The 26,821-nt window shown below is 45.5% G+C and overlaps 1 protein-coding gene and 1 long non-coding RNA gene across 2 annotated transcripts in view; one reads left to right on the forward strand and one right to left on the reverse strand.

The window, feature by feature from the left end:
* Pacrg (parkin coregulated) overlaps positions 1 to 26,821 on the reverse strand; it is a 452,266-nt gene that overhangs the window by 49,934 nt on the left and 375,511 nt on the right. The gene's annotated exons all lie outside the window — the stretch shown is intronic.
* LOC130870449 (uncharacterized) lies at positions 8,458 to 22,298 on the forward strand. The gene is made up of 5 exons (XR_009056706.1): positions 8,458 to 8,834; positions 15,503 to 15,540; positions 18,441 to 18,679; positions 19,387 to 19,484; positions 22,018 to 22,298. It is a non-coding gene; the product is annotated as an uncharacterized LOC130870449 (long non-coding RNA).

A 26,821-nucleotide genomic window follows, 5' to 3' on the forward strand; every position in this document is an offset into this window, starting at 1 on the left:
TCTTCATGGCCTGAGTAAATCCAAGCCAGGTGCGGATAAGGCTCTCTCCATGGTAGTCTAGTGGGTCAGCTTCTCCCCAGCGGTAGTCTCGCCTCGTACTGGCTCTGCATGGCAGTGGCAGCGCACCCAGGTGTGCAGAGCTGAGGGAGAGGCCGGTCCTACGCTGCTAGGGATGATGTTTCATATAGAACTCAAGTGGAATCGGCCCATGGCACTATCCAGGAATACAATACATGGCCACGGTTACTGAGTCTCAGTTACAGAGAAAAGACAGACATGGATAGGTCCACGTCTGCTTGCATGGGTTAATACATTTATTCAAACTTATCCGACCGATTAGAAAACCACAGCAATAGAAATACAAACCCAGATCCACTTAATCATAATGCAGTGTTTCCTTGGGTAGAGAAAAAGACATTTGCGTGCAGATGGAAATATCGGCAAAACAAGGTCTGTTTTGCCTTCGGTGTGTGAGACATGATGGAGACCCATTTAGTGTTGGTTTAGGCCTGAGCGCACTCATTTGGACACCAAAGAAACAATTTTCTCTATAATATTTTGAGACATCATCATCTTTTTAAATAAAATAAAAAGAATTTTTCCTTTTTTTTTTTTTTTTTTTTTTTTTTTTTTTGGTTTTTCGAGACAGAGTTTCTCTGTGGTTTTGGAGCCTGTCCTGGAACTAGCTCTTGTAGACCAGGCTGGTCTCGAACTCACAGAGATCCGCCTGCCTCTGCCTCCCGAGTGCTGGGATTAAAGGCGTGCGCCACCACCGCCCGGCTTATAGATGGCTCAGTGGTTAAGAGCATTGCCTGCTCTTCCAAAGGTCCTGAGTTCAATTCCCAGCAACCACATGGTGGCTCACAACCATCTGTAATGATGTCTGGCGCCTTCTTCTGGCCTGCAGACATCCACACAGACAGAATATTGTATACATAATAAATAAATAAATAAATAAATAAATAAATAAATAAATAAACAAGTATTTTAAAAAAAGAATTTTTCCTTCTTGCAGTTTGGGAACAGTCCTTGCTACAAGCGTCGCCACGCAATAATCTGGTAAGTGCCATAAAGGTGCTCCGGCTTACACATATTAATTTTTCCATGGTTACTTTATTAGCTGAGTTCACGTAGGTTGAGACATATTGGATGAGCAATTCCAATTTCCCCTGTTTGTGAATGTTTGCTAATGCACAGGAACGTCTGACGTGATCTTATCGTCCTTCTGTGTGGTGACCACACGCTGTCTCTCGCTCTTTGGCCTTTTATTGGAAGAGGCATTTTATATGATGGAGGGAAGATAATTGTGCCCTGTAGATCAGGTGAGCGTGCTACAGTGATTACAGCCTGCCAGTCGGCAAGTGGTGCTTTCTAAAATGCATTTGAGCTGTACCAAGGAATATGCAGAGACAAACACAGCCCCCAGCACTGCCCTGTGAGTAGTGTGCCCCTGGGCCGTGACGGCAGCATTAACTGATGGAATCAAGACCTGAGCTATCGGCTGGCCTTTAGCTTTCGGTCCAACTCAACAGATGGTTACCATTTACCTAAATATGTCGTGAGGACAGGATTTCCATCCAGCCCCATTCAGTGGGCCCCACAGGACAGGAGGAAAGCGCTCTCTGTGATCGAACCTAAACCCATTTCCTGACTTTTGATCTCACTTTTCTTTTGTTGCTTTATTGTTGTTGCACGGATGAAAACAGTCAAGATAACGCTCAGTGGAAAGGGTTTCTGTTTGCTTTGTTTCATGAGCTCAGTTTTGGCTTGTAGGGAAAGGATAGGAAAGGAAAGGAGAGGAGAGAAGAGGAAAGGAAAGGAGGAAGGGAGAAATAAAAGAAGGGATGGATAGGGAGGGAAGGGGAGGGAGGGGAAAGAAAGGAAGGGGAAGGGAGGAAGAGGATGGGAGAGGGAGAAAAGGGGAGGGAGGAAGGGGGAGGGAGAGAGAAAAGGGGGGAGGGGAAAGAAAGGGAGGGGAAGGGAAAAAGGGGGAGGGAGAGGGAGAAAAGGGGAGGGAGGGAGCGAAGGCAAGCAAGCATTTTGTCTCTCGGCTAGACACACGGGGCAGTGACACTATTGACTCTGCAGAAGAGCACACCCTCACCCATCCCGTCCCGTTTTCCACCATATTTATCCTTAGGAAACGGCATGGATTCTGGAGGAGTTAGACTTTCTTGAGACTTAGATGCCTCTGTACCTCTGACCACATGCCTCCATCCCTTGAGCTTACGTGTGGTCTCTAGTTCATTCATGTTTCTCCTCCAGCCTCCAAGGAACCAGTTTACCGAGCTTTATGGCTCCCCAATGGGACTCAGTCCCTCACCTGTCTGAGCCAACAATGTAAAGTGTGTTCCTCTTTGTTCCAACCATCCAGCAGGTCTAATTCCGAGGCTGCTTCTGTGCTCTTTCTTTTAGCCTTGGTCACTTGGACGGCCCTGATTCTACCCGTCTGAAGAGTTCCTGAGCTGAGAGTATGTGGAGCCTAGTGAGCTGGTCAGCTGTGGTACTGGCCACGCCATTCCCACTAAAGAGGGGACAATGATTATGGCTGAGCAGTCCTCTAAACACCCACTTCTCCAGTGCAAAGTTGGAAAGATTATAAATCTTAAGAATTTGCATTGTATTCCAACCTGTTGTCCCTTCTAGTATATTTAATGTGTAAATATATAAAGGCTTGAGAAAAAAATGAGAACTTTGTTAAAAATAACCTAAGTGAACAGCTGGTTATTCTACTGATTTTAACCCATGGACACTCTGTCATAAAGGTATTAACTCCCAAGGCACACTGCACTTTCACCTTTTTCTATGAGGTAATGAAATACACATGGCGCATAAAATCTCATCTTTCTCTAAAAAACTTGCCTAAAACCACCAAACATCAATTTTCTCCGTAATTTATGTTAAGAATTAAAGCGAGATTGACAGATAAATATATCAAGTAGACTCAAGTTGCTTTTTGAGGGATTTAAAAACATTAAGAGAAATCCAATAGTTTTCTCTCTTCATTTTCAAACAAAAATTCAATAAGATGGCAGGAAAAATCTCTGTAGAACATGAACACGTTTGAGACACAGGCACTTGCTGGCTCTGGAGGGATCCTGCCTCTCATAGTTCTGCATCACCAAGGGCAAGAACTTGCTCTCATTGCTCATCAGACACTCACACTTAGGGCCAGGACCTGAGACTCTGATTGGTCATCTCCCTACCCCAGGCACCACCCATGAGATCTCTCTGGTGGGGTCTCCAGTGAAGAAGGAGTTCTTGGTTTGCTAGCTTTCACACCTAAGGAAACAGTAGCCTTCACTTGACTAGACTGCACATTGAAGGGAAAGTAAGGAGGAGGGGCAATCGGAATTCAACAGAGTTTACCCTGCGGGGTACTGAAGGGCCAGCACTTCGCAGGTGGTCAGACCACAGTGATGGTGAGGCAGCTTCAGCATCTTTGACCCCCCTGATCCCACCCTGGCGTTTTAGACCTAAAGTTCAACAACAAAAGCTGCATTCACTAGTAGAGATTCTATAGATTTCTTCAGGAGGACAGTAGTAAGGACGCCTTAGGGATGGGAGCAGAGAGCTTGTGCCTAGAGAGAAACAAATTGTACCGTGTGTGTGTGTGTGTGTGTGTGTGTGTGTGTGTGTTTGTCTTTAAAAATTCTCTCTCCACTTTGCAGCTTCTTTATCTTGTGAGTTCCATTCCTAATGCCAGTTCCCTACCCAGCTGCCCCTTACATCTTTCCCCACCTCTTCCAGGTCACCATTCTCCAGTTCCGCTCCTTGGTGGCTCAGCAAGCTGAGCTTCTGAGGCAAACTCTGGACTTGGCTAAGTTGCTGACCACCCACCGTCTTGTTGGCACAACTTGCTTGCACACACACATAGACACATGCATATGCACACAATAGATACACACACACATAGATACACATATACATGCATGCATGCACAAATAGCATTTGTGTTAAATTAAAGAACAAATGCCCCGCCGTCTGGTCATGATTAAAGGAAGAAGTTGTGCAGGGAGGCACTGAGTCTCAGTGTGTGGCGACAGCAGGAGACCCAACCAGGGAGTCTTCTCTGTGACTCTGGAAGAGCTCACAGTTCCAGGCAGGGGTGTGTGTGTGTGTGTGTGTCAATGATCAGACTTTGAAGTTCAGACCTCGTAGTCTCTCAAAGAGGAAGTTCCTGAAACCCAGTGGGATGCTTCACACTAATTTTCCACTTGACAGGATGCAGAATTGCCCAGGAGATGGCTCTTTGGGTGTCTGTGAGGGAATTTCTAGACAAAGTCAGTTGAGGTGGGAAGACCGGCCCCATATATAATCAGTTACTCATGCTAAGTGCTGACCACGGGGTTAGTTGTTGGGGATGCTGGAACAGGTACCATTTTATTTCAGGAGAGTCATTTTGGGGGCACAGACATGAACAACCAAATTGTTGGCCAGTGACAGCACACTAGAATGAAACTGTGAGATGACTAGGCAGGAAAGGCTCTGCCACTGAGCCCGATGACCTGGCTTGGATCCCCAGAATCCACATAAATGGAAGAGGAGAACTGACTTCCTCACATTTTCTTCAGAAATCCACACATGCCCTCTGGCACAGACATGCTCCCTTTGTATAAACAACGAAATGTAAAAAATGAAACCCCAAAGTTGTTTTGAAGGATGAGATGGGTCAACACCAGTGTGGTGATCGAAGAAGGAAGAATGTGCCTAAACACGCAGAAGGGACGGCAGCTTAGGGAACTCTTCAGAAGGGGAAGATCTTGTGTCGTATTTTATAATATTGAGAGGAAATAAGATGGAAGGCACTATGATCAAAGGAGAGCCACCCAAAGAGCAAGCGTGAGCTCTGTGATGGTCAGGCTAACGCTGTTCTCACCTGAGATGGAGCAGGAAACTGCGGGGTGTTGCCTTAGACTTCAACAGCAGAGAGAATCTGTCGAATCACTTGCCCATCATTTCAGATCTTTCTGGAGACTTTTCTTAGTTAAATGGTTCACATTCTGTTCTGTCTTGGTATTCAGCTCTCCCGTCATCCCAATGACACTAAGTTATAGGCTCGATCAAAGTATAACCACCATGTTCCATAGAGTCAAATCAAAAACCTATTTGTCTCTATTTAAGAACAGAGTTGTGAATCCTGGGAATTGATTGGATTTAATGACTTGCTACTGAACATCAAACTCATTTGCTAAAACAAAGACTTTTCCATTGCTATTATTATTCTATTACAAACAAAATATCTAACAAATTAGCAAAACACTTCATTTAAGAACCAAACTGACACCTCCTTAAAAGATGGAGATATGAAAATTTGACCATATATTCAATTGTAGAGTAAAATTAATTTTTATGTTGCTGAATACCATCAATCATGTTATTTATCGGTTAACCAATTTGAAATGGAAGGATTGGTCAGAGATTCTCTTGCAGTATTTCTCAGGGAATATTCTATATCAGCAAAAGGCCTCAGGGGTTTTAGGTGCATGTGAGATACACATGTGTTAAGACAGGAACAGACGGCACTTGCATGTGTAAATCAAGCATCTTCTCAACAATATAGACCATGGCTATGTTATCTGGTAACTACAAGCATTAGCTGATGATGTGGTTTAGAATAGTGAGCAAACCCTGAGGCTAAAGACTACTGGGATCAACAGTATAAGCCATTCCATGTCAGAGGACGAGTTTGCAAGAGAAATAGACTTCAGTGGGATTAGCTCATGACCTTATACTAGTGTTATTCGTGGCATTTAAAACTTTTCAAATGACCCCTTAGGCAAGCAGAAATGTAGCTTTCTAAAGACTAATAGGGTAACAGAGCCCACCCCATTCCGTATTATAATTAGGAGGATTGCGCTTTGGACAGTGTTACCACTGTCTTCAATTGTCATCAAAAGTTGAATGTTTTTGTTTTGCTCAAGAAAAACAAAAAATAAACAACAGCTAATTTATCTCCCATTTTCATAATTTACTCAACTACATTGGTAAAAATGTTTATAGAAAATACTAAGTTGGAAATTATTAAGTATTTTATCTACTGCAAAATGGGGTGAATGCAAACCATGATGTAATGTTTCTCTTAGAGGAAGGCAAATACTTGGTGGAACTTCGCCATGTTTCTACCTCTTCTCACTATGTTCTTGTCTCCAGAAGAGACATCCTTAATTGGTCATGGCCCTTCAGTCATCTGAAGGTGGGCAGAGACCCAGAATCCCGCATCACATAGCCACCCGACCAATGAGCCAGAGAGCACAAAAGAGATGCCATTTGCTTGACTCCTTCTTTAATGAGTTAGCAGGTTAATACTGATGGAATTCTTCAGAAAGCCTGGGCTTGGGGCTGCAGTGGAGATAAAGCTTAGTCTCCCGTGACAAACATGCATTTCCAAGAGGGAAAGATGGGAGGCACACACAAACATGGAAAACCAAGATGGACGACCAGGTAGACCCAAGCACACACAGAAGCAGCCGCCTGAAGATGGCGGTGCAAGGGTGGCAGCCAATCCGCTCCCTTGGGTGTAAACTACATTTCAGTTTGAGGGGAAATGGGTGTTCTCTGTCAGGCAGGAGGGGAGCCGTGGTTCTTCTCTGGCATTGCTAACCACATGGTCTTGGCATTTCCTACAGCACGGTGACCCTGGACATGTGAACACATCCAGATGGTTGAAGATGAAAAAGTGCTCAGAGATCAGTCATATACCAAGCGACCTTTGGAAAAATCAGAAAGTCTGCAGGTTTCCCCAAAGCCCCTGTCTTATAAGTGACATTCGACAATAATAAAACACCACACTCAAGTATAAATCAGCTTGCCAGGGGCAGAATTTAAATAGGAACTTATAGTTTAGGGCTCTTTGGAGGATAGCAGGGAAGTTTTGAAAAATTAAAAATAAATCTCCGTAATATAGATGTAAAAACCTTTCAAAAGTGAGAATGTCTTCGGGAGTAAAAGGATAGACAAGAGGCTCTGGCCAGCTGTGGAATCTGAGCTATAGCAGTATAGCATTTCCTTTGTGGGGGACAGCCACCAAAATTGGCCAACACTGCACATACGACAATGTCCTTCTCCAAGGAAGACGCTGAAGAAGCAGAAGCAGATATTTCATAGTCTAGAACCCAAAGAGCACCACAGTCTTGAGCTATAAATTCTCTAATCATAAGGCCCTCCCGTGACAGCCTACTTCGTGGCCGTGGTGTCTGCATGGGAAGCAGCTACTGACAACAGGGGACACAGGGAATGTATTCTGACAGGTTTCAAGATTGTCATTGGGTAATCAAAAGAAGGCCCTCTAAGGTGTGTGAGCCTTCCACAGACAGGCAGAATAGGGGCCACCTCTGATCCTCCCACCATGCTGAGCGATCTGATCCTGCCTGCCCTCTTTGCTGCTGCCTGCTTCTTCCAACTTTAGGTAAATCCAAGTACGTCTTAGCCAGTAGATTATCTACCTTTAAATGTGGCCATGTTACTTTCATCTTAAAAATCAGCCTAAACCCAACTCTACCAAGATACACCCTGACTTCCATTCTCAACCAAATTCTCTCAAGAGTGGATTGACTTCTTTCTTCCACTCTCATGGGTTTGTTTTCCCGGCTGGTGCCAAGTTTTGGTCTCATCTCTCCATGGAAGCTGCCTGAAGACCAAGGCTGATGGTCAACTCAAGGGGCATCCGTGGTCTCCATCTTACTTCTTGCTCTTCAAGGACCAGTGGTGGTGTCTTCTTTGTTTATTACCTCCTTTTGACATTCATAAAAATTAGCTTCTCTACTTGGTCTCCTAAATCCCTGCCTAAACACTCCTTAGGACCGTACTGTTCTAAGTGAGTGTCTCCTTCTCTAAGCTGAGGCCACCTGCTTCTGTACGATGCTCTTTGTTCCCGAGAGTGGAGCAGAGAGCCTACATGTCAGAAGAAATGGGGGAGGTGTGTGTCTAGATCACCTTGTTCCAGCAGCTGAGGGCATCTACAGTTCTCCAAATTCCAGTAGAAAGTCATACCCAGGGCAGGCAGGCTCATTCTGATGTAGAAACACGATTCCACTTTTTTGCTCTTACGTGTTCTCTTAGGAATAAATATTACTGGAATGAATATAACTGTGTGGTCATCCCCAGTCACTAGTCTCAGGCTCCTCCCTCTTCAGCCTGGAGCCTTGAGGCCTGTGGAATGCCACCTGCGTTAACAGAGGTCAACACTAAGAGCAGAGCTGGCACAGGTACACGGCAAGGAGGTAGCTCATTTCATCGAAATAAAAGATGTTAATTCCATTTGTTCTAAGTGGTTGCCTGCCCACTTCTACATGAACTCTAGATGAGTAGCCCCCATCTAGCAGAGAGGGACAAGGGTTCGCTTTCAAACACTGAACGCATGCCTAGCATTCTCTGGTTGGGCTTAGAAGGCTCATGTACTTACAACACATTCTAGCTCACAGATTCTACTTACAGGCTACCTCTGCCCAAGGGCTAGTGGCTGCATGGAATTATACAGACGGACCATTTTCTAGACATCCCAATTCTGAGCAAGAGCTGTGATTAGTGGGGCAGTGTCTATGAGCATTTGCTTGGCAGAGGGAAGTAGGAAGGGTTCATTGGTTCCTCTCTTTGTCTCAAGTACCGCAAACCATGGTAGGAGAGAAGGCTTAATGCAGTCATTAAACTTCAGGGACCACTTATCCAGCCAATCGCAGGCTGGAGTGGGTGCAGCTGTGGAAATGATCTCTCTGTTGCTCTCCCTCTCTGGCTACCCCAGTTTCTGGATATATGCGTAACACAGGAGAAGCTGGATATGCACAGCTTCTGCAACAAAAGAGGGCACAAAAGAGAAGATGCCAAGGATAAAGAGGGTGAGTAAAATGGTCAGATGGGCTTTGGGGCATCAAGATAGTTTGCCTCCTTCAGTGGCACTATGGGAAATCACTTTATCGCGATGTGCTGGCCAAGTAGAACTGGTTCCAGGACTCTTAAGAGCTTCAGAGAAGCCTGTTGCAGGATATTTGTTTACACTGTGTGAAGATGTGTCATTGTGACTGGTTTAATAAGGAGCTGAATAGCCAATAACCAGGCAGAAAGAGAATAGGTGGGATATCTGGGGAATCTAGGTGCTAGATGCCAGCTAGATGCCAGCAAGACACAGAGGGAATCAAATATACTGAATAGAAGAAAGGTAAAAAGCCATATGGCAGAATGTAGATTAATAAAAACAGGTTAATTTGAGTTATAAGAGCTGGTTGGGAACAAGCCAAAGCTAAAGGCCAAGCTATTATAATTAATAACAAGTCTCTGTATCATTATTTGTAGGCTGGTGTTCTAAAGAAAGTCTGATGAGAAAGCTTACTACATTTGGTGTTCAACATGGAGCCTTAGATCATGTGGTAGCAAAGCCATCACCTCTTCTTGTTGGCAGACTCCACTTAGGTGGCTCCCCTACCCCCTGTGAGTTGAGGGTTTTCTGTTTCCATCTCCCTGCAGCAGCTTCTGAACATTGCTCACCCCACCCCCAAAGGACGTCGTTGCTAGCTGGCTCTGTCATTCAGGTGACCAGTGCCCTCCCATGCCACATCCTAGCTTTGCAGGCTTCGTCTATCAGTCTCCCTAAGTCCTCTTTCCGGGCGGCTCACTCTCTTTACCCATACAGCCCGTACAGCAAGTGAGCAGCTGCAGTTGCCCTCAGCCAGGACATGCAGCCAGCTGCGGCACACTATCCCAGCTCTAGGCATCCTGCTGTGCCTGCCCCCCTTGCCTGCACAGCCAGGCACTGTCACTGTAGTTAGCTGCTCACCCCTTGAGCAGCTCCCCCACTGCTGCTGTGGAAAAACTAGAGTCAGCAGATCTGGTGAGACACCTGCCATTCTAAAGGGAGGAATTAGGTTTTATTTATTTATTTATTTTTTAAAAAGCCTTTTCTACATTAAGAGTGGGGAACAATATTATGATAAAGGAAGTTAGGACTATGTATGATTCCACAATGGATGGTTTGAATCTGTTTGGTAATTTATGTTTTATCCTTAAAAAAGTGGTCTGATTTTGGTGCCAAATATAAAAAAAATTGATAAGATAAAATTATTAGAAAGACCTAAGAAAAATATTCAACCACATACAGAAATTTAGAGCAGAACCTACCACACCACTGCATTGTGAAACTAAACAGGAGAAGCCCAAGGTCACTAGAAAACCAACCTTAACTTATTAAGTTACCAGACAAAAATGACCACCAGATGATAGGTGCCCCCAACACTACGCAGAAGTTAACTGAGATCCTGTAGAAATTTTAGATTTGAAGAGATTTAAGGAAGCAGTCATTTCATATAGCATGCATTCACCCTTTGTGAAGAAGATGTTAAATTTATGGGCAACTTGGAACAGAATTATTCCACAAGACTGGAAAGATGAATGGACAACAGTGTTGTAAGTTGGTCCTCAGTTACAATAGAAAGCGTGGTAGAGAGAGGAAGTTAGGGTCATAAAACAATGGGGTAAGGCTAGAGGTGCTGAAATTTCCCCAGACCAGCTCCTTGGTGAAGGCCAGTATGCTGGTTTGCAAAAACAGTCTATATTTGATGACCACACCTTGGTTCTATATCATATAGCACAATTTTGAATGCTTGGGACAGGGTCAAACCAGGAAAGAGGACTGAGTCATTTACTAAAATTATACAAAGCACAAAAGAAGCCTTTACTTTTTTTTTCTTTCTTTTTTTTTTTTTTTTACAAAGACTGACTTCAGCTCTAAATAGCTCTAAATAACTTCAGATCCAGAAGTTACACAAATACCAATTAAATCTTTGGCTTTTGAAAATGCTAATTCAGAATACAAATGTTAACTAGTCCTTTAAGGCAAGGTTGGCACCAATAGATAAATGGATTAGAAATGTAGTTGATATTGGATCACACATTTATGATGATACTTTGATAGGAAAAGTGAGTTCTAAAAATTGTAAGAAAAATCAAAAGATGTTTTAATTGTGGTAAACAAGATCACCTGAAAAAGAACTATAGGCAGGGCATTCCTAGAAACAGTGTTTGTTCTAGAGAAAATTCAAAGAGAAGGTCCCAGTCTTCTGGATTATGCAGAAGGTGCGGCAAAGGCCACATTGGACTAAGGTATACAGATCAACATGGGACTTGCCATTGGGAAGTGCCTTAGGAGGCCTCTCTCCGGCCCCAGGATCAAATTTGGTTCAATCATTCCCTGTCAGCACTGGGAACTCCTCCAGAGAGCAATTAAAAGACTTAGTGCCTGTTGTTAAAATCTATACTGCTCTGGATGACAGAACAACTTCAGGATAAAAAACAAAATTTTCAGGAGAGACCATAAAATGAGCGTTTTGGCACACTTCTGTAAATGATCAAAGGTCACAGCTAAAAGTACAAATAAATGGCATTGTGATTGAAGGTTTACTGACACAGGTGCAGATATAACAATTAATTTCACCAAAATCTTGGCATCCAGACTGGCCTCTTTAGGAGGTAAATATTCAGCTTCTAGGGATTGGAACTTTATCTCAGGTAAAACAAAGTACAAGATGGGTTGAGTGTATAGGGCTAGAAGGACAGATGGGGAAAGCACGGAGAGGCAGGGTCAGCAGACTGTTTATCTGTTGCTCTGTGGATCTACCAGATTCTTACCCCAATATCTGACTCCTGAGTTTTATTTAATAATAGAACAATATAAACAATTGCATCAGCAGCCATTGGCCTATATGGGATCATCCACCAGGGTGGGTATGACATCACTGTGTCATAGCAGCCTACAGTGCAGCTTCCATTCAGGGCTCTCTCGAAGGTCCTTCACTTTACCTAGGAGTCTGATGAGGGCCCAGCAGGAAGCTCTTAAAGTGGCAGGGGCTCCTTTTTGTTCTGAAAGCAGCTTCGTGGCATGGTGTTGAGGAGGTCATGGAGAAGATGAGTGGAGGAGGATTGAGGAAAGGGCAGGAACCCCATGATGTGTGGGAGAGACCTGATCCTCACTGCTCACGGGAAGCAACTGTGTTCTGTTTCAGGGCACATCTGGGAAACCCACAGGCTGTGTTATTTACAGGCCTTCACATATGTGGCTACCTATAAGAGTACAACTGGTCTCTCCCTGGCTACCTCACCAACATGCCCACCACTGCTTTCCAGATACCTGCACGTGAGACCTGCTTTTCCTGGGAGACCCAGCCCTGCACCTGTGCTAAACACAGCCTTCCTACCCCCTGCAAGTGTTTCTGACCAGGCTTTTGCAGCCTTCTGGTCTCTTCTTCCCTACCCCCCCACTACCACTGTAGCAGCCAGGCACAACCATGTAGACAACAGAGAAGAGGCTAGTCAATCAGGAAAGTAAAGTTCCTGTCCTCTGCTTTCATAGGTCAGGGTGGCTCTCTTCCTCATGTCATTGGCTAAGGACATAGAGTCTTATCCAGTGGAGAACCTTGAGGCTGCCTTCTCCCCAGGCTCAATCACTAGAAAATGACCTGTAACTTTGAAGCTCCCAAAGGGAGACAAGCAGGTAGCCAGCTGTGGGAGACCCATGCTTAGCAATACTTCCAATGAACACTAGTTCACCTCATATTGAAAACAACTGTAGAATTTTTTTTTCTTACAAATACCACGAAGAAGCCAGGAAGTTGGTGTGAAGTGGAGGACTCCTCAGTTGATAGTCCCACTGTGCTCAAGCCCAGGACTTGTGTGTGGCCAATAATTTCATCTGGCCTGGTGGCCACACTCAAGACAGCTTATGAGACCAGGAAAGGGAAGTCCAGGAGCAATCCTTCTGCCAAATGGGGACTCTCAGAAGAGGGGGATGGTGAAGGCAGGGAAGGAACACTGAGCTCTCAGGGCAGACATGAAGCTCAGGTACTTTCATGACAGGGAAACCTTCCCGCTGTGTAAACACACCACAGGAAGGGCCGCCTTTTCTAGGGAGGAAGGGAACTACTTACTCGGAAATTTAAGTTTTCTGGAGTTTGATCATGCTCATTCTTTTATTTACTTCTGTATATGCTAATAAAGATTTCTTCAGTTTATAATGTTCTACTTTGAGACATTTTGGCAGTTTCAGTCAGTGTAGAGCTCTATCTACCACTGCAAGCATGGCTCAATGCACATCCTGAGACGATGACGGTATCTGCTCATTTGAGAAAGATGTCAGTCCAGTAGGAACATCTTACTGTCCCCTCCTTGCCCTTACACATAAGCTTGGTACATCTTCAACTTCTAGGCTCACTAGAGCAGTGAGAAGCTGTAAACCTAGCATGTGATCTTCTTTGGCTTGTCATCATTTTGTATCCAATTGGCTATTTCCATCACAATCAAGGTAAACGAAGGGAATACTGCCCAGTTCCAGTTAGTCCCTTCCCTGCCCAACAGGCTGCTGCTGTACTTCTCAGATCCCTCAAAGAACTAATGGAGCCCCTATAGGCTATCTCTCTGGGGGTGTTGTTCCTCAAGACAGATGTGGTCTGCCTGGTCAGGGTCATCCTTTTCCTCACACAGTTTGCAGAGAGCAATGGCAGGCTGATGTACGGGCACAAGAACAGCCTCTCTACCTTACCTCAACTGGTGGTCACTTGGGGCCCAACAAAGTAGTTCAATCTGCCATTTGCTCCCATATCTTTCCATCTGTTTCCTGGATAATTTTATGAAGGTGTAAAACTATGCAGTTACGCATTTAACAATTTAGTTTTCTTTCCTTCCTTTCTTCTTCCTCTTCCCCGAATTCTTCCCTCTCTCTTTCCTTCCTTCCTTCCTTCCTTCCTTCCTTCCTTCCTTCCTTCCTTCCTTCCTTCCTTCCTTCCTTTCTTTCTTTCTTTCTTTCTTTCTTTCTTTCTTTCTTTCTTTCTTTCTATCTTTCTTGTCCTGAAAGGATTTCCCCATCCAACTTGCCATCTTCCTGCCTCTGCCTGTCGAGTGCCCTGGGTCCTGCTTCTGAAGAATCTGTGTTATTTCATAGTGGATCAAATTCTTTTCTTTGTCCTTCTTTCCAGGGCAAATTGCCCAAATGCCTAGGTTCTTCGCAATGACAGCAAACACCGCACTTGTACCTATGTATAAAATGGTACTGAAGGGAAGGAATACTTTTCTGTGCAAGCAACGCGCCCTTCATTCCACCTCTTGATCTCAGCACAGTCAAGCTGATGGGGCAGCCTGGGGGACTCTAACACCCAGAAACAATCCCTGGGAATTTCAGCCCATTTCTTCAGTGCACACATGCATGTACTAATAAAATCTCCTTGCAGTGTATCGCCTTTCTTGACTTCAATTAAGAGCATGTTCTATAATGTAAGTCACAATTGCTTAGCACTTCACTCCCACAATCTCATGGCTCAATGGCTTGATTTATCCAGGAGCAATGTTCCTTAACTTACTGAATTTGGTGTCCTCCGAACTGTGTCTGACCAAGATAGAGCCTGGATCTTGGTCACCACAGCGTAACCTGTCTGGATTCTCAGATTCTGAAGGAATGTGACAGATTCCAGAGCTGTTGGTTGGAAATACTCCCTCAGGTACCACTGTGCAGGTCCTCAGGACCCGGGTGCTCTGTCTCTCCAGTAAAGGAGAAGGGAAGTCCCTGCAAGAGTCCTCGATGTGACAGATATGGAAGACTGTGCGAATAAGAATTGTCTAGGGATCCACAGAAAGACAGTTGGTCATTTGAGATCCATGATCACAGGGAGAAAGTGGGTGTTGCCTACAGGAGCATGGATGTGGACTCTGTCACAGTGTGCGAACTCTGTCTCCGTGTACGTAGGCCTTGGCTGCAATATGGCATCTACCTAGACCTGTCTATGCGGGTTCCACTCTTGTCCCTGCAGTGAGGGTTGAGGACCTATTGCAGTGGGTGGCTTCCCTGAGCCTGATTGATCCCTTAGGTTTTGCCCAGAGTGTAGCTAGCCTTTGGGGCATTATACTGACACCAATGGGGTAGTATCCCCATGTTTGTAGGGATGTTCGGTGGCTGTCCTATCATGAACTACACTTGTGCTGAGACTCCATTCCTACTTGGGGTCAGTTGAAGTGTTTATGGAAATTTGGAAGATTCACTTGGAATTGGCGGGTCAGGCTTTCACAAATCTCTTTCAGAGATTGCAATTCTGAAGATGCAGCAGCAAACACTGGAGTTTGTTTTCTTTAGTTCAGCTACTGAGAGATTCATGAGAAAGAGCAGATAAAAACATCCAGCTTGGACAGTGAGGCTGCAGGGATAGCTAACATCAGTAGAACTTTAAACATGGGTATATTTTTCTTAGACAGCGGTTACCTGTGTAGAAATAGTTATTATGAACCAGGAAGAAAGGGAGGGGAAAAGACAGCAATGTGCTAAGCATGACAGTTCACAACTATGATGAAACTGTTTCCTTGTATTGTATGCTTATGTGTGTGTGTGTACACATGTGTATGTGTGTGTGCATGTGTGCACGCATGTGTGAAGGCTGGAGGGTGTGTGTGTTGTGTTCACTGAAAGACACAGATAGACTGTCCTCTTAAGCTATCATGCCCTACGCTGCATTTCAGACTTTTTTCTATTTTACAGGCAGTCGAACTCTGTGTTAAGAATAACTTCCAGTATCTGTAAGTATATTTCCCTGAAAAGACCGCCTTGAGTTAGTTGTTTCCTCTTAGTTTGTCTTTTCCTTTGGTCTCCATGAGAATCTGGTGGCCCGATTTCTCCTCTACCTCTTCCTCCACATTCAGGTCCAGATTCCTCCGGGATGGCCTCCCTGATGACGTGAAAGCCCCTCCTCACTGTTTCAATGTTCTCTCTGCCCTGGGGAGGGGTGTCTCTTTGTGCCTCCTCTGTCAACTTCTCCTGGCCTAGCATCCTGGTGTCCTCAGGCCAACTCTAAGGAAGTGGCACATTTGCCCCCAAGAATCCACAGAGGAGGCTACAAAGGCCTTGCTCCTCATGATAAACTCTTCTGGGTACAGGGGAAGAAAAAGCAGATGCTACATCTTACATTCTAGAAGTGGCTCCTCTAACCCCCTAAGTCAGCAGTTCTCAACCTTCCTAATGCTGCCACCCTTTATTTAATACAGTTCCTTGTGCTGTGTGACCCCCAACCACACTATTATTTCAATGCTATTTCACAATTGTACTTTTGCTACTGTTATGAGTTGTAATGCAAGTAGTTTTGGAACTAGAGGTTTGCCAAAGGGACCATGACCCACAGCTTGAGAACCCCTTCCAAGCAGACTTCTGGAAAGTGTCTTCTACACTTGCCTCTTGGATCTACTCCTCAGTCCTCACAAGGCAAGAGTGTATCTCAAACATATCTGCTCTGACCACTGGGAACGTGATGTGACAAAACTACACCCATATTCCCAAATATTGTTTATAAATGTTTGTTTACATTTAAAGGGGGATCTGCTATAGAGATGAATAATTTGCTTTGGTATGGATCTTGGTTTATTGATACAAATTTAAGGTAAATTTTGTTATATTGTATATGTATATTTCTGCCCTTGATTAAGGTATTGTGTTTGTGTAGTTCATTTTAAAATGTAATGTATAATTAAGAAATATAGGTTAATAGTCATCTATAATAGCCAAGATTGTAGTCATGTTAGTTAGGTTTTCTTTCTTTCTTCTTTTTGTTTTCTTTTAAACACTGCTTGGCTCATTAGTTTTAACCTCTTATTGGCTAGCTCTTACGTATTGATCTAACCCATTTCTAATATCTGTGTAGCCCCACAAGGTGTGGCTTACCAGGAAAGATTTTAACCTGCGTCTGTGTCGAATGGGAGAATCATGGCGACTCTAGTTAGGTTTTCTAGATATATAGAGGTATATTTTGGTTAGTTAGGTGTTCTTCAAATCTTTCAGAGACCTTCAGAATATGGCATTTAAATGTTTTAAAAATTTAGGACTTTTCTTGACAGTGAGACACATCGGCTTTTGGCAGCACCAATTTACTTCAAGAGGAAGATGGGCATCAAAGAGTCTTCTTATGGGGTTGGTTGGCCATTTGGTCAAGAAACTGCTCTTGCCTAGACTGCTTGACTGGACATGCAGGACCCACAGAGAAATGACTGCTGAATGTGCCTAAAGGTGAGATGGTCCTTCAGGGTTCCTGATTCATAAAAGACTCTACTAGACATTCTGCAGGCAAAAAAAAAAAAAAAGAAAGAAAGAAAGAAAAGAAAAAGAAACTGGCAAACTGCCAATATAGGAAGAACTGTCTTTGTTATGGAAAAGTCTGCTAGATGCTATGAACATGTGGGCTGAAGATTGGATGCCACAATGGGACAGAAAAACTTTGGGTGACTGTCCAGGTAGCAAGATGTCTCTGCCAATTCTAGAATTTTGGAAGTTGCTTACAATGCACTTCCTGTTTACTTAGGTAATATTATATCCTTCTGGAGCCTTTGATGGAGTTAATAAATTTATAGTTATAGTTTTCCTTAGCTATGATAAAAGATAAAGTAGATATAAATATTGTAACTGTAATTCTTGTTTGATACCTGTTTTGTTATATGTAATTTTACTATGTTAAAGTTAAAACCTTCCTTTTTGTTTTAACAGAAAAGGGGAGGTGATGTGGGAGTCCCCTCTGTGTGCTGTGATTACCATTAACAAATAAAGAAACTGCTTTGGACCTATAGCAACGCAGAACTTAGGTAGGCAGGGAAAGCTAAGCTGAATGCTGGGAGAAAGAAGGGCGGAGTCAGAGAGACACTATGGAGCCACTGTCAGAATCAGACATGCTAAAACTTTGGCAAGTTATTAAAGCTACTAGCAGACAAACTTAAAACATATCAACAAGACTTCAGAAGTTTCCAATTGAATCCTATTAAACCCTGTGAAGGAGCGAAGGCCACGAAGTGTGCTCCCTTTTCATGGTGGTGGCATAGTGACTCTCGCTGCTTTGGGCCTCTCAGTGGGCAGAGGCAGAACACAGATGTCACAGCCATGCTTATTTCTGTCTAGCTGTGTACATGAGCTCACTCCAGTACCGATTTCTCCAGTTCCAGGACAGCCATCGCGACAGGATTTGCCCTGATATCCTGCCGTCCCACACTGGGCACTCCTGCGACTCTCTCTATCCTCTCTATGGTGTCTTCTTGCCCCTGGTGAGCCAGCGCCCATCATGGGTCACAACACTGATTCCTCATCATGTGCCCGCCTCCTCCTCAGGCTCTGAAACCCCTCTATGCTACCACATGCCGTTTACTGCATGCAGGTCCTGACTGCTCAAACCCACTTGGTGTCTTTGGACTAATTGCTGAGGACCAGAACACGCACAATACCCTTTCCCAGGCTATTAACTTATTTTTGTAATTTTGGACCAAGTTTGGGGGAGGGGGCTACAAAACCAGGAGACTCAAGCACTTGAAGTCCTTTCCTCTTACAGGGGAGCGTGAGGCTGCCACCCCCACTGCCGTAAGACCTATCACATAAGGGAAATGCTCCTCTCAGTCACTACGCACGGGCACTGATGCTAAGAATCACAGCAAGTTTGTTCTTTTCACAGAAATTAACGATTCTTTGATAGACCTCTGGGGTCTGTTCCCTTACTCTGGATGACAGTGTCTCTACCGTGGGGAAGTACATCTAAAACCAAGGAAGGATGTTTTCATTGAACCAGCGCTGCAGATGAACACAGGCTTCTGGAACATTCCTGTGAAATGTGTGGCAGTTGGTAATTTGCGCATAAGCATTAAAGAATCACCATGTCGCCCGGAGGAGAATTTCCAACTCTGTCAGAAAAAGGTCAGCTTTAAGTGTTGCTGTCATATTGGCAGTGCTGAGCCGGAGGAACTTAAAAGGGCGGGGAGACTCTCTGCTCAGACCCTATCGCAGAAGCCTGGGAGGGACACTCAGCACTGTTAAAGGGGCTCCAGTGCAGAGACAGAGACTTTTATTAAGTCAATCTTACTTGAAGGAAGACACTTGTACATTTTAAGAAACTTTGGTTTTTTTAAAAGTCTGGTTAAATGCGGCATAAAACTTAGCAGGATGGGAGAAGTGACCAGGACAACATTTGGAAGCCCTGAAATGAATTACTTCCTCCTCCCAATGTGGCTATTCCATGATTTAAATTAGTTGATGCTCATTTAATATTCCTGTCTTTGTCATTGTAATAAGAGGGGGCGGGGGATTCCTTATTTCAGTACTTCAAGGCCGCATCCCACAAGCCCAGACCAGGAGCAATGCTGAACTTGCATTATTGTATTCACGGGTGCAATGGTCTTTCTCTTCATACTCAGGTGACTGGAGACCACTGTGTCCTGGGCACTGTATTACATTCTTGAAGGGCACTGCCCAGTACAGCATAGACAATTGGCTAATTGGCTAAGCGTCTTGTATGGTTCCTTCACAAGTACTTTGAAAGGACTGTCCACCAAAGCACGGCAGATTCCACACTATGTGGGTTTGCTCTGTGCTCCTTGTCTGACTGCTCTGTTGTCTTCTGTAAGACTTTACAGATACATGAAAGGTGGAGCTGAGACTCCCACGAGCACAGCCAGCATGGTTTGCCACGGCAGTGGTTTGACTGGGTGACACTTGCCAACGAGTAAGTGACACGGGCCTGGGTGCAGGGCTAGATGCCAGAGGAGACTCGGTTCAGGGATATCGAACATTTCTCACGGAATGCAGAGTTGATGTACCCGCCATCTCAGCCTTGCATGCTGCTGCTGACCTCTGCTTAAAATGGCAACTGGGAAGGTGCGTGTTTGTTTTAGATAGGAGGGGCAACTGCGAGCATTTCTCAGCTGATAATTTGCAATACAGCATTTCCTTTGTGTTGGGATGTTTCAGGCCAAATGACGGTTTGAATGTGCTGGAGCCTTAACTAGGTTAGTGCGCATTTATTCATGTACTATGAAAAAAAATCAATGCGAGAGAAATTAAAAACATTCGGTATGGCTATAATACCCCTTTAGAGTAAACATTACGCTGCCATTGTCTCATTCTGTGCTGTTCTCATCTGTGAAATTAGCTGATCCCTGCGGCATAGCCTGTCAATAGTAACAATTATCTGTTGTTTGTATCATTCGATCTCTAGTTCATATCCAGCCACCCCTTGTGGGTTTTTTCCTTATTAGAGACTTGGGAGTTGATTAATGAAATAAAATGTGCTATCAGCTTGGAGCTACTTGAAACCTTCTCCACCTAAGTCCATCTTTGGACCTCTTTTCTGGTTCCCGTCCCTCCGTGAGGCGGGCTGTCACGCTAACCAGGCTAGAGGGACCGCAGCTGCTCTTTATGAAGGCCACTGAGAGGTTGGGCGATAAGAGGCTCCGTTTCGGGGCTGCTGGGCTTGTTTCTTGACCAACGCTAACAAGAGCGCACTGTGGACTCCCCTGCTCTTGTCACCCAACTCCTGTCAGCAGGGAGACGTGTCAGAGGAACGGACCCAACGCTGCACATCACCTTATTTAGCCAGTGAACCTGAGTGCCGAGCTATGGACGACTTCACTTCTGCTTCTATTTGCAGTCTGTATAGAGGTGGCTTGCCCATCCAGGCCTGCTGGATCTCCTTTTACACCAAAGGGGAATGCAGGACAGATTAGGAGGACTATCTCCCCTCTCGCCAGCGGGTGAGCTGTTGCCTGATAACCTAGCATTAGGCACTAGACAGATTATTTTTAGTCAAGAGCATGCGTTCTTTCTTTTTCTCTTGCCAGAGCCGTGACACCAGTTCTAAGAGAAGAAGCAAACCCACATGTTCTGAGGGGGGGGGGGTCTATGATTGTATGTCCACAACAGTGTAGGGAACTGTACCTTTTCTCCTCCACACACAAAAAAACATGATTTGGGAACTATAAGCAACAATTCAGCATTCATTTTTGGGAGACACTACATTAAAGTGATACCCAAACGTTCCAAGTCCAGCCAGCTAAATTACCTTAAAGCCAACCAGCACAGGAGAAACAGCTAAGTGAAATGTGTACCTGTTTGCATTTCAGAAGTTTCCTTGACAAAACTGAGTAATCGGTTTTGGAGAGAGTGCCGACTTTCCCGCGCTAAGCTCAGCTCCCTTGTGGCCCCAGGAAAGTAACTCCTGGCTGCAGTTTTGACCCCTGTGCCCTCTCCTTTGCTGGTTTGTGCACTGGGACGCCACTCTCATCTCCACCCTGTCTTGTTGGATCGCACCTCACCGTGTTGCCAGAAAAGAAAACAATAGGGATGAACAGGAGCGTTCAGAGCTTGTCTCAGCAGACGCTCACTGTCGGGAATGCAGTGTTTGCTTTATGTGGAAAACAAAGCAAAATTAAGTTTTGGGCTGGATGGTGTAATATAAGCCAGGGTACTAACAGGATAATACCAGTTTAAGAGCCATGAATTCAAAGCGGCTCGTAAGTTTCACTGGTGTAGACGGTGGCAGCATGTTAGAGACTGGTGAGAAAGGGAGGAAGCCATGCTGGCCGTCTGCGGCCCCAAACAGGCCACTTCCATATGCTCTCGAGTGCCTGACAGCTTTTGCAGCCCAAGTCCCAACTCCTTCTCAGCCACTTCCATATGGCGCCCACAGATTGGGAGCTTGCCTTTTCTGAAACACTCGGAGACTTGCTTGGTGTTCTATCGAACTGAAAGTTTGTGAGCAAGCGACTCTTCCTTTTATTGCAAAAATAAGATTATGGCTATTAATTCATCCATTCTCTTCAGGGCAGACAACAATGGGTCCTGACAGTCTTATATTTCAGTTTTGCAGGGAGAAAGTGTTGTATATATTTAAAACTGGTAGGAAAAAGTGCCAGGCTCTCATCTCTGCTCCAAGAGTGTGTGGGGGTTTAGCTATGAAAAGACATTGTTCTTAAGCGCTTGACATACAGTATGGAGCTGGGAAATAGGAACTTTGGGTTGGAATGTGTCGTGTCAAGGTGCTGTCCTTGAAGCTGAACCAGACAGTGCTGCATGCAATGAAAATCTTGGATACGCAATGGGCAAATGTGAGTAGAGCATTGGTCTGGAGTGATGACCAGTGTCAGGACTGATGGGGACGTGTTTACATGTCATTAAGCTTTTGTTTCTAGACTCCAAACGCTGAGTGTCACCTTCCATCTGGTGGATTTAATGGGGAGTAGTCATTATTTTCTTATCAGCACAGAAAGGCTGACATCGTCTAAACCATAAATCAAAGGATGAGCGCTCAGAACACTTCCTGGAGGATCTCCACCCAGGTCCAGACCAACAGATTTCTAGAAGCACGAGCTCTCAGGCGTAACAAGTGCATGTGAAGAAAGGTGTCACTTCCAGAAAGGTGTTCCCAAGACACAGCAAGAGCAGCGAGAGCACCAACACACTGATGTGCGTGCAGTTTAGGAAAGAAAAGAAATAGAACACCAAAGAAACAGTTGGCACAAATTTTTCAAACAGTTGAAAGTACAAGTGAAAAGGTAAGAGCAACGACAGGACTCCCCAAAGCTGCACTCTAGGGCTTCAAGACCGGAAGGAGGGAAAGTAATCACTAGCGTCTTCTCCCAGCCAGTGCTGTGGGGTTTCCCTTTCCTCAGCTCTGGGTGTTTCTGGCCTTTTAGGGGAGGCAGGATTAAAATATGCACACATAGGAAATACCAACAGAGCAGAAACGGGAGGTTCTGTGCCGGCACATGGTCTTGAAGACTGAACATAACGATGACAACAGTGGATTCAAATTCATATAGGAAAGGGACCCCAGTCCTCCCTGCTATCTATGAAACTACAAGGAGCCTCTGGGAGGCAAGTGATCCTTGGGGGCCGTGCTAATGTCCCCAAGTCCATTTCGCACCCTTTGCCCATGTCTGCAAACACTCCTGTCTGTACTGTTGAGGGAAGTGACAGGCATTTATCCCTTTGGGGGTAAGAAACTCACAGGCTTTTAGAGGTCTCAAGTTGAAGAAACAAAAGCTTCATGTTTTTTTTTTTTTTGTTTCATTTCAGAGTAAATTATGATTTTCTTAGAAACCACGACTTCCCATGAAAACAGACGCTATTTCTGCCAGCCTGCGTGCACTGTCTAGTTCCACCTTACAGGAGACTAATTAAAACTGGATCGCACCTCCCTCAGGCCTGAAACGTTGTGAACAGTGGCATCCCAACACCGTTTGTGGAACACCGTGTAAAATGCGCAGCAAATCATTTGCTGTAACCTTTGTTGGGAGGTACGCGTACATGCGGAACCTGGATGGCAGGTAACTTCTCCTTTTAAAAGCAATTAGTCTTCTGAAGCCACAGGACAGGAGTGGCACTGTGACACTGCCCGCGGCCCTTCCTTGTGAGCTGGTGACACCGTGTTTTTTAATAAGCCTACAACTTGCTGGTACTGTCCTCTGGACTGGGGAGGAGTCGAATTCTCCTCTCCCTTTGGGCGCTTGCGCGCATGAGGCAATGCTGAGACAGTTGTTCTGCAGCTCCTGAGCTAAGAGAAACACCATCAGCCTGGCACCCGGGGCAGACCAACTTTCTTCTCTCATCAAATAAATCTTCAGGATTGATGCTCTTCACGCACAGAGGGTGCTTCCTTCCTCTCTAATTGTTTAAGCAAAATGTCTTTTGTGTAAGCAGCCGTTGACGTCTCATGGCACAAGGGGCAGAGGTAGGGAGGAGCAGCCATGGGATGGCCATCCCTCCACCAGCTATTGCAGCAGAAATCCTGGCCTCCCACAGAGCCCCAGGGCTGCCTCAGCAGAGCTCCGCCTTAGCGACTCCCCCACAACAGGGCAGCAGACTGGGTGCTCATGGTCTTCTTCGGTGTCCAGGTCTCCTAACTGCGCACCCCATTCTCTTTGTTTGCCACTTTGAGTGACAGACTCATTGAAGCCCAGACACTCTGGCCTTTTCCTTGTATGCACGAGATTTTAGAGACGATGCAAATATGCTATTTCATTTTGTGGTATGGATTGCTTAGGTAAATTGCCGGCAAGATATAAATTCAAGATGTATTTGCTGGAGGCCTCTCTGGGTCGGCTTACCTCCCCATTTCTCATCTCAGTATGAAAAGCGTCATTACAACTACTCCTCTTTGAACTCCGGGGAGGGAGAATCCTGGAAATCTGGCAACTTAGGTAACCTGTTCTATTGCTGTTTGCTGACAGCATATGGGCAAACACGGGGAGAAAACCCTCAATCTATCATACACATACATATATATGTATGTGCATATTTATGTATCTATACATGTAACAGCAGTGACGGTTAGAATGGCAGGGCACCAGGGCTGGGAGGGACCAGGGACCACTCAGTGTCTGGGACTTCTCTCTGCATCCTGCTCTGGGTCACTTCAGTTTCCCTCTCACCCAATGGGAGAGCGAGCCACTGCTCCCCTCCCCACCTCCTTGCTGCCTCTTTCATCTCCTGTCCTGGCTTTGCCCTCAGTGGAGACATTCCTGCCCTTCTCTTCCCTCGCCCTTCTTCTTCTGCTTTCCTCGGACCCACCCAAGTGACGTGCCTCTGCGGGAGATGTTTCGCCCTTTGCCCACCACTCTAACTCCGCCTTCCTCTGGATTCCCCATATAACAAGACCCATCTGGGCTACGAGGGACCTCTGGGTCCACCTGGCCTCTGTGGTGATCCTGCTTATGTGTGAAACCCATTGTCCCAGTTACTGGTCTTCCGCGACACAGGGGCACAGAGGTCCTTGCCGCTGCCCTGAACAGGAGCGGCTGTTACAGCGGGGCCAGGAGGGAGGTGAGAAAGCAGTGGGAGAGGAGAGCTCTTTTCCTATCCCCACCTCTCATCCAGTGAGAGAAGAGCCTCAAAAAGCTGGGTTCCTGGACAGACAGCTCCCCATAAGAGTGAGGGGACCTCAGGCGGACCCTTAACTCTCTACTGCCTGGCGTCTTAAGGAAATGGGCACAAATGCATAGCATCACGCAGTATGGCATGCGTGTGTGAGCAGATGTAGATTCTGGTCATCCTGGTCCTTTAGAAGACTTACATGATGCTAAAAACCAACATAGACTGAATGTATGTCCGGAATGAAAAGGAAAGGGGTTTGTGGCAAGCCCTTTCTGTAACTTAGCGTCCCACCCTCCCATGCTGTTACAGCACTGGCTTTTCCATCCAGCTCTGAAATAGTTCCCCATGTGTTTTGTCTTTCTCCTTCCTTCTGATAGCTCTACTTAAGGGAATGTCCGAAGTAACAAAGTCACATACGAAAAACTCAAACTACATGGAACAGGAAACCCTGGGCATGGGATCAGGAGTAAGAAGGGAAGCAGGAACTCACAGGTCAGGAGCCCCTGAAGCTTAGTTTCATCTTCAAGCTCTGGGAACAGTGAATTCCCCATCATCCCAGCTCAGGGACAGGCAAGAGTAGGGTGACTAGTCATCCCAGATTAGAACTGTAACTCCTGTGTTCTGGGGAAAACTTCAGTCTCAAGTGAACTGGGACAGCTTGTGACTCGATTAGAGACACTCCAACCAGGCTCCGCAGGAGGGTAAATGCCGTGAGTGTTTTCAGTAAACTCCGCTTCATCAGTCACTGCCAGTGTCCTCACCGCCCTGGGGGAGGCAGCATGCAGTTCTGTCGGTGCGTCTGGGACGCTGCTCCTGAAATCCTACCCTTCCCTCTTCCACTCCTAGCTGTGTTGTTCGGAAAGTATGTGAGAACTGAGAGGTATGTGACATGGTGCATGGTCGGACCCTTGGCATAGAGTCCAAGGTCAGGACTGCTTGCCTTAGCGTGGGGCCACACAAATGGAGATCACAGAATCTACAGACACAGGGACAGGTGTGTGCACGCATACATGTGCCGGCTTGTACACATGCGTGTGTGTGTGTGGGGGGGTCATCTGAGGAAGCACTACCATCGCTGTTTGTGAGTTTTGTGATACAGACTCCAGGGAACTAAAAGGCCCAGGGTTTTCACTTTTCCAAACATGGATAAAACTTTTGTGGTACTTCTGAATCCTAAAACAAACAATTTAAATACAAAATGTGCGGGGACTCAGAACTGACAGCAGATAAAGATGAGCTGAAGAGGTCCCAGCTGTCAGTCTCATTGGGAGTTCCTCATATTTCACCTTCCCAAGTGTTGTGCCTATGACTGCATTTACAAACAAAAAAGGAACACTCCACTTCCTACTCTGTGATGATTTGTGTGCTTAGGCAAGTCTTGCAGAGACACAGGGGTGCTGTGGAGGCTCTTGACGATGTTTAGATTGTTCCAGACATTGCTGAGCACAGTATCACAGATACAGACTACCTCTTCCTGAGTATGCTCACAGAAGCATGTGTGACTGTGGACACTTATGTCCTCATCTTCATCCACACTCCCGCATACCACAGGGTAGAGTTACCACGTACTGTCAGGAAATCAGTGACTAGCAGAGGTGGAAGAGAGAGAACTGTGGACTCCTCCACAGTGACGTGGCAGCAAGGTCACATTCTCTATTCCCTCTCCCATGAGGCGCTAGCCAAGATAGGCTGAGCCTGACAATCAAGGCCTTTGAGTTACGCGGTTAGATTAGAATGTCGGATCTGCTATTTTCTGCCAGTGTGTGGTGCCTGTGTCTCTGTGTCTCTACTAGGGAGTGGGTGGAAAGTATGCTTTTCATTTTATCCACGCTGACACATCCTTGGAGCAGGCCAGTGTCTCACTTCTGGTCTCTGGAGACACTGGGTTGGATCTCTGAGCTACAAGGATCATACTTAGGTTACTGAGTGCAGGAAGCAGCTTGCCTGTCTTCATCATCACATCAAAGGTTCTGTGGCTCATCTAACACCACTGGTGTTTGATTATTCCTTCCCTTAAGGGTAGCCACACGTTTGCTGTGACCAGACACAGGGCCAGTTGCTGCTGAGCAGGGCGACATGACGCTGTCCACACAGTACCACACTGAGTTGTGCAGACCCTGGTTGCTATCAGTCCCCACCGTGTGATTTTGGGAAATGCAGTTGACATCTCTGGGCCCTACTTTTGTGATC

Source organism: Chionomys nivalis, chromosome 2 (assembly GCF_950005125.1).
Source record: "Chionomys nivalis chromosome 2, mChiNiv1.1, whole genome shotgun sequence".
Classification (NCBI taxonomy): Eukaryota; Metazoa; Chordata; class Mammalia; order Rodentia; family Cricetidae; genus Chionomys; species Chionomys nivalis.